The 7,155-nt window shown below is 43.5% G+C and overlaps 1 pseudogene; it reads right to left on the bottom strand.

Annotated features, from left to right (window-relative positions):
* Positions 1–5,479: 5,479 nt before the first annotated feature.
* Positions 5,480–6,789, bottom strand: LOC139364303 (B-cell CLL/lymphoma 7 protein family member C pseudogene; annotated as a pseudogene).
* Between the last annotated feature and the right edge of the window lie 366 nt (positions 6,790–7,155).

The raw sequence follows: 7,155 nt of genomic DNA, 5'->3' as shown, positions 1-7,155 counted from the left end.
CATGGTGAAACCCCATGTCTAACAAAAATACAAAAATTAGCCGGGCTTGGTGGCGGGCAACTGTAATCCCAGCTACTCGGGATGTGGAGGCATGAGAAGCTCTTGAATCCAAAATGTGGAGATTGCAGTGAGCCGAGATTTTGCCACATGCACTCCAGCCTGGGTGACAGAGACTCCTTCTCAAAATAAATAAATAAATAAATAAATAAATCATTGTTCCAGGGTCTTCTTGTGGGAAAAACAGTAAAAGTCAAATAATGTTTAAGATTTTATTTCATTATTTGGTTGCTGCTTGAGGTTGAATAATATTCTCTATGGATAGATTTTATAATTTATAACTAGACCTTAAGCTCTTCTTTCTCATGCATGAGATATTTCTGACTGGTCATATTTTAGAAGGATACAATTTATGTGTTAAAAATGTTTTCCCAGAAAAGCAGAACAACACATCCTCAAATGAAGTATGTAGACTGAATGAGGATATCAGCCTTGACCAAATGAAATAAAAGCCACAGGTCCTTCTCCAGATTTTCTTGTCTACAAAGGCCTCCAGAGACTATTAAATAAGCTATGTGTTCAATAACAGTTTTTTGAAATGGTAAATTAATTCCTTTGTTCCACATTAGATTTTGGCAGTGGTATTTTAAATATAGAAACAGATAAATAGCTATTAGATATTTCAAGGAGGTGTAGGGAAGTTAATAAAGAAAAAAAGTCAGGATAAATGGAAAAAATTGAAAGCACTCCCCTTAAGTATGAGAACAGGACAAGGATGTCATTCTCACCACTCCTATTTAACATAGCAATGGAAGTCCTAGCCAGACCAATCAGGCAAGAGAAAGAAATAAAAGGCATCCAAATTGGAAACTAGTAAGTCAAATTATCTCTGTTCACTGATGATATGATTATATACCTAGAAAACCCTAAAGATTCCTCCAGAAGATTTCTGGACTTGATAAACAACTTGAGTGAAGTTTCAGAATACAAAATCGATGTAAAAAAATTAGTAGCGTTTCTATACACCAATAACATTCAAGCTGAGAACCAAATCAAGAACTCAATCTCATTTACAATAGCTACACAAAAAAATGAAACAGCTAGGAGAACACTTAGCCAAGGAGGTAAAAGATCTCCACATGGAGAACTTAAAAACAATGATGAAAGAAATCATAGGTGACACAAAGAAATGGAAAAACATCCCATTCCCATTGATAGGAATATTCAATATAGTTAACTGAAAGGAAATAAATATTGGAGCCCCCAAATCACTAAGCTAAAGGGAAAAGTCAAGCCGGGAACTGCTTAGGGCAAAACTGCCTTCCATTCTATTCAAAGTCATCCTTCTGCTCCCTGAGATAAATGCATATCTGATTGTCTCCATTGAAGAGGCTAATCAGAAACTCAAATGAATGTAACAATTTGTCTCAGCTGCCTATGACCTGGAAACCCCCTTCCCCGCTTTGAGTTGTCCAGCCTTTGCTTCAAATTATCCTGCCTTTCCAGACTAAACCAAAGTTCATCTTACATATGTTGATTAATTTCTCATGTCTCCCTAAAATATACAAAACCAAGCTATTCTCTGACCACCTTGGATACATGTCGTCAGGACCTTCTGATCCATGTCATGGGCACACATCCTTAACTTCAGCAAAATACACTTCCTAAATTGACTGAGACCTGACTCAGATTTTTGGGGGTTCACAGTTAAAATAACCATACTGTCCAAAGCAATGTACACATTTAACATAATTCCTATCAAATTACCAGTGTCATTTTTTACACAATTAGAAAAAAAGAAAAAAAAAACACTAAAGTTTATATGGAACCAAAAAAGAGCCCAAATAGATAGGCGATCTTAAGCAAAAAGAGCACACCCGAAGGCATCATATTACCTGACTTCAAATTATACTAAAGCATATAGTAAATAAAAAAACAGCATGGTACTGGTACCAAAATAGACTCACAAGTCAATGTAACACAACAAAGAACACAAAAATAAAGTCACATATCCACAAGCAACTGACCTTTGATCAAGTCAACACAAATAAACAATGTGAAAAAAAGGACACCCTATTTAATAAATGGTGCTAAGAAAATTGGCTAACCAATTCTTTACCAAGAAGAATGAAACTGGACTCCAATCTCTCATCATATACAAAAATTAACTGAAGATGGATTAAAGACTTAAACATAAAACCTGAAACTATTAAAATCCTAGAAGAAAACCTAGGAAAACTCTTCTGAGTATTGACCTAGGCAAAGAACTTAGAACAAAGACCCCAAAAGCAAATGCAGTTAAAGCAAAAATAGACAAATGAGACTTCATTTACCTAAAAACCTTCCGCACAACAAAATAAATAACAGAGTCAACAGACAACCTAAAGAATAGGAGAAAATATTTGCAAATTATGCCTCTAACAAAGAACTAATACTATCCAAATCTACAAGAAACTCAGACATCTCAACAAGAAAAAAACAACCCCATCAAAAAGTGGGCAAAGGACATAAAAAGACATTTTTTCAAAAGAAGGCATACAAGCTGCCCACAAACATATGAAAAGATGCTCAACATCACTAATCATCAGATAAATCCAAATTAAAACCACAATTGTTACAGTAGATAGCTAGTCCGGCATGAGCAGAGCAGTAGAGGACTCCCCTCACCCTCCAGCCCCCGACACGGGAATATTAGGCAACCATCAGGTGATAGGCAGTTGTTAACTATCTCTTTGAAATAGTAATTGATCACAGCCAGCACCAGGGAAGGGCAGTCTCCCAATAAACAGAAACACCTGAAGCTTGTGATCAGCAGCTTCTGGATAAGATCTCAGGATTTGGGTGAGTGGGCTCACACATATGCACTAAGAGGAAAAATGGCAGAGTTTAACTGGTATATGATTGTTGGAACCGAACTGTCGATTCCCTCCTGGGCAGGGGTCGCCGCGAAGGACCACCGACACAAGATTCACAGCAGAGAGTTATTTATTACTAGCGCGCTAGGGTCCCAAGCTCTAAGTTGGCCCTGGGACCCCGAGTGCTTGTTTCAGGTTGTTTATATAGGCAAACACAAGTTCAAACACAGCTTAAGGCGCGAAATTCAAACAAAGCTTTAGGCGCGTGGTAATTGGGTCTGTCTATGGCCTGAGCAAGGTGTCTTATGCTAATTGGTTAGAGCAGGACCTTATGAGGTTTTTTTTCTGGAGTTGTTGATTCCGGGAACTTCGAGGCAGGGTGGGACCCCCGGAATTGGCAGGGTGGGACCCCATGAGGTTGTTTCCCGGAATTGGCAGGGTGGGACCCTATCAGGGTGGGACCCTATTGAGGCAGGGTGGGACCCTATCCAGAGCCACCTGGTGTTAATTTTTTCTATATGAGGCCTAGTTTCTAAGTTTTATGAGGCCTAGTTTCATTCCCTCCTCTTTTTGTGTCAGAGGCTCAATCTTGAGCCTCTTTTTCAGTCCTGAGGGTCTGGTATTGTTGGGTCAGAACCATAGCATGTACTATGTTTAATTTATTTTTAATAAGGGTGAGTAAGTGGTTGAGTATGCATGGCCCGAAAGTCAGGATGAGCGTGAGCAGGATGAGGGGTCCTAAGATGGTGGAGATTAGGGTGCTAAGCCAAGGGGATTGGTTGTACTAATTTTTAAACTAACTTTGTTGAGATTTTTTTCTTTTTTTTTTCTTGTTTAATCTTTTTCTCAGTTTTGCCATAGAATCTTTAACTATTCCTGAATGATCTGCATAAAAACAACATTGCTTTTTCAGGGCTGCACAGAGCCCACCCTTTTTAGAAAGACAATTTCTAGTCCTTGTTGGTTTTGTAATATAATTTCAGACAGAGAAGTCAAGGACTCTTTAAGTTTTGTGATAGATTGTTCTATGGCTACTTTAAGTTGTTGCAGATGATGGTTACTATGCACTAGGGCTGCTGTCCCGGTCTTAACTTTAGCCGCTACCTTAATTCTTAATATGTCGGCGAGGGTGAGGGAGATTAAGGGCGGGGAAGTGCTTTGAGGAGCTTTTAGTTGGGGCTTCTCCGATATGGAAACCGGGGGCTTTCTAGCTTTTAATAAAACCTGGTTTGGCTTTACTGCAACAGGGGCAGTGTCTGAATTGACTAATAGTCTGATTTGGAGGGGAATTTTAGGCGGGTTGTGCTGGTATAAATAGAGACCTTATATTAATTTTGTTGTTATCTATTTGTTATCAGATTTTGCCACATCTTTAAACTTGATGCGAACCAGGTTGCAATTTTCTGAATATCGGGTTGTGGTACAGGGCTGGACAAAGGGCATAGTTATATACTAAGGTTTTGTGGCTTATTTTTACTTTTTATTATTAGTAGTTACACAGGACCAGTTTTTGCAATACAAGTGAGTCAGATTTCTACAAGTTTTTTTATTGGTTCTGTCTTGCATCCGGGACAGGCATAAAACCTATTCCGGCTGATGGACATTTTTCTAGCCTGTCCTTTTTATTCTTGTCTATCCTGAGGAGTCCTTAATAGGACTCCTGTGGGACCAGTAAACCGGGGGCCTGTGTCTTTTATCTTTTCTGCTATATATATATTTTTTAGGTTGAAATAGAGGTCTGGAAACCAAGTCTTTATAGGAGCATTCTCGGAGGTCTTATTTAAGACCTCTTGATTATTAAAATTAATTATCTGTCAGGTCAGGCTAAATGGCTGGTGGGGGTTAGTGTCAAAAACTACACTAGAGACGGCGCAGGGAAGAAGGGCAAACAATAAGCAAGGAGTTAGATATGAGAGAGTCTTATCTTGAGTGGGTCCGCGGAGCGTCGGAGTTTCCATGTCTCAAGTGGTGTTGGTCTGGACGTCTCTGGAGCAGCCTTGGCGTGGGATGCGTGGATCTAAGTGGAGATTCCGTCAACTTTTATGGCTGTGGGCGTGGTCAGGAGAACAATGTAGGGTCCTTTTCACTGAGGCTTTAGTCCTTGAGTACGGTGCCGTCTAACGTAGACAGAGTTTTCCACCTGGAAGGGGTGACTGGTCTGTGGATGTCCTGGTTGGTACAGTTCTGCCAAGGGGGCCCAGATTTGGGCCTGTACTGCTTGGAGTCCTTTTAGCCTGTAGGTCAGTCTTAGGATCGGAGGGGGAGAAGGAATTAAGCAAGGTTGACAAAGGGGGAGGTCCTCCGTAGAGGATTTCATATGGAGTGAGCCTAAAACGGTTAGGTGTATTCCGGGCCTTTAACAGAGTTAAGGATAGGAGGCGTCTCCAATCTTTTAAATCAGTCTCTAAGGTTAATTTAGTAAGGGTCTCTTTTATTGTTCTATTTATTTTTTTTTACCTGTCCTGAGCTCTGGGGTCTATAGGCACAATGTAATTTCCAATTAATCCCCAATATCCTGGCGAGCCCCTGACTTACCTGAGAAACGAAGGCCGGCCCGTTATCTGACCTAATTACCTTGGGAAGTCCGAATCTAGGAAAGATTTTTTCCAAAATTTTCTTGGCTACTATGTGTGCCATTTCTTGCCAGGTGGGGTAGGCTTCTACCCATCCTGAAAAGGTATCTACAAACACCAGTAAGTACTTATATCCAGCATAGTGAGGTTTTACTTCAGTGAAGTCTATTTCCCAATAGACTCCTGGGCGGTTATCACGAGTTCGTTTCCTTTCTGGCACTCGGGTAGCCCCAGCGTTTACCTGCTGACAGACCTTACAGGCAGATGTCACTTGTTCTACGAGGGTACTTGTCTTTGGGATTAGAAAGTCAGTTTTTTTAATCAGTAATTTTAGCTTTCAATTACTCAAGTGTGTCCAGGCATGCATCTGCTGGATCATTGCCAGGGCCTCCTTGGTCAGCATTGGGGGTTCGTCAGTGCTGCCAGCAGTTATGCCCCCGGGATTTTTCTCTTGGCCCAGCCGTGGGGGCTGAGCCTCTTCAGGGACCCCTTCTGGGGGTCCAGCAGGTGACACAGGGCGGCTGGGCTGGGGGCTGCCCTCAGGACTGGGCTCTGTGCCTTTTTGCAGGGAACTTTCCGAATGGAAACTCTGGTTGCTGTTCTCATCATTAAGATCCAGCAGGATGAGAGGGCCACCCCCTCGGGGATTGGCGTCCCTGCCCCGACGTTCCCGGCCACGGGATCTCTTTGCCCCGCCACCTGCCCGCCTTCGCTCTTCCTCCTGGGGGTCCACCACTGGCACTTACTTGAAGATACGAAGGGAAGTGTCGCCTACAGTCACTCATTGCTTCTTCCATTTCTGGACCTTCTCGATGGTCGCCATTACCTTCTTGATGTTATCTTTGGCCCGGCTCCGGGTCTCGGCCCGTACGGTCTGGCCGGCCATGCTGGCGTGGCTGGGGCCGGAGCCGAGCCCGCGGCAGGGCCGCCTCCCGTCTGGCGGGCTCAGGCTTGGCGCCAGGCCCGGGCGCCGCGCTCTCGGCCTGCCGTTCCTCCGGGAGTTGGCCGCGCCCTCTTTTGTCCTTAACGCCTCCGCGAGTCCCCTGTTCTTTGCAGTAGGCACACTGGTCTTTTTCTACTTTTGGCCATCTCCGCTTCTTTCCCTCTTTCCCTGGTCCTTTCTTTCTTACAACTGCTGCCAGGATTTTTGTTAAATGCTTATCCTTTACTCGGTTCTTACGATCCTCTCGCTCTATCTGTTCCTTCGCTAACCTGGCTTCCTTTTCCTTAGGGGTTTCTTTTTTATCTTGGCCAAATTTGTGGGGCGTTTTTCTGCCCCTTTGAGACCCGCCAACAGAGCCTGGCGATAGATTTGGAGACTCTCCCTACCTGGTGCCGTTTCATAGTCCTAGTCCGGGCGGGTGAGGGGAAATCTCTCGTCTATTTTATTGGGAAGTTGGGTTGGGAGGCCTCCTGGTCCTAGCACATTTTTCCGGGCCTCCAAGAGGACTTGCTGCCTTTTTCAGTGGTTAAGAGGACCTGCAGGAGTTGCTGGCAATTATCCCAGGTGGGCTGGTGAGTGAGGAGAATGGATTCTATCAACGAGGTTAGGGCCTGGGGGTCTTGGGAAAAGGAAGGGTTATGGGTTTTCCAGTTATAGAGGTCAGAGGCAGAGAAGGGCCAGTACTGGACTGTGTGACTGACAGTACGGAGGGGAAAAAGGGAGGATTGCTAAGTGGAAGGGCCTTCTGGGTCCTCAGTCCGCGGCAAGCGGAGACGAGGAGGTGTCG

Source organism: Macaca nemestrina, chromosome 7 (genome assembly GCF_043159975.1).
Source record: "Macaca nemestrina isolate mMacNem1 chromosome 7, mMacNem.hap1, whole genome shotgun sequence".
In the NCBI taxonomy this organism is placed as follows: Eukaryota; Metazoa; Chordata; class Mammalia; order Primates; family Cercopithecidae; genus Macaca; species Macaca nemestrina.
Note: the sequence above shows the minus strand (reverse complement) of the source record. Positions and strands in the feature narration are given on the sequence as shown.